The sequence below is a fragment of the Penaeus japonicus genome, unplaced genomic scaffold (assembly GCF_977035675.1).
Source record: "Penaeus japonicus unplaced genomic scaffold, GWHDUDI00000001_assembly GWHDUDI00000039, whole genome shotgun sequence".
Lineage (NCBI taxonomy): Eukaryota > Metazoa > Arthropoda > Malacostraca > Decapoda > Penaeidae > Penaeus > Penaeus japonicus.
The window spans coordinates 9,939,000-9,939,680 of record NW_028234441.1 but is presented as its reverse complement, the minus strand read 5'-3'; the positions used below and the strand labels follow the sequence as shown (position 1 = coordinate 9,939,680).

General features: G+C 36.3%; 1 protein-coding gene across 2 annotated transcripts in view; it reads left to right on the top strand.

Annotated features, from left to right (window-relative positions):
* Positions 1–478: 478 nt before the first annotated feature.
* LOC122243771 (actin-2, muscle-specific-like) overlaps positions 479–681 on the top strand; it is a 2,297-nt gene continuing 2,094 nt past the window's right edge. Inside the window, exon 1 of one of the 2 annotated variants that reach the window (XM_086533455.1) lies at positions 479–589. The gene's annotated coding sequence lies outside the window, so the exon portion shown is untranslated. Of the gene's footprint in view, positions 621–681 lie in introns of both variants that reach the window. The other variant, XM_086533456.1, reaches the window with a different exon arrangement.

Genomic DNA, 681 nt, shown 5'->3' with positions numbered 1-681 from the left:
ATTCATTCATTTATAACCAATATAAAAAAAACACCATAAGAGCACACAGATAAATCAAACTTAGCCATAGAATGAATAGAAAAAAAAATCCGTCAGTCAAAAGCTCGTCTTCAGACGAAATAAAAACCGAGATCCGGTTTTTACCTACGAAAAGGAGACCTTGTTCGAACCGTCACGATGTTTATTCCGTTCCTGCAGCAGTGTGGTATCTATATCATCATCGTTTGCTATTATTATATATAATATATATGAATATGCATAATTGTTTGTGAGTTTGTATGTGCATGTGTATGTATGTCTGAATACGTAACTTACAAATACACATACATACATATTAATATTGTGTGTCTGGGCATATATCAACACACATACATTACTCTCTTTCTTTCTCTCTCTCTATCTATCTATCGTTCTCTCTTTCCTCCTCTAAAATAAAACAAACAAATCTCCTTTGCCTTACATTTGGGACCTGTGGTGGGATTTCCATTCCACGGAATATTGACCATTTGCCAGAGACTTTCCTGCCACGTATAAAAGCCTGACTTACCTATAGTAACATTTAGTCACGCCTAGACTCGCGGCAGATAGAGTGAGAGGGAGTTTCTATTCACCCAATACAAGTGTTGTTATTCTGTGTTACGTTCATGGCGACCTACATGAATATCATAAGTGCAATGGACA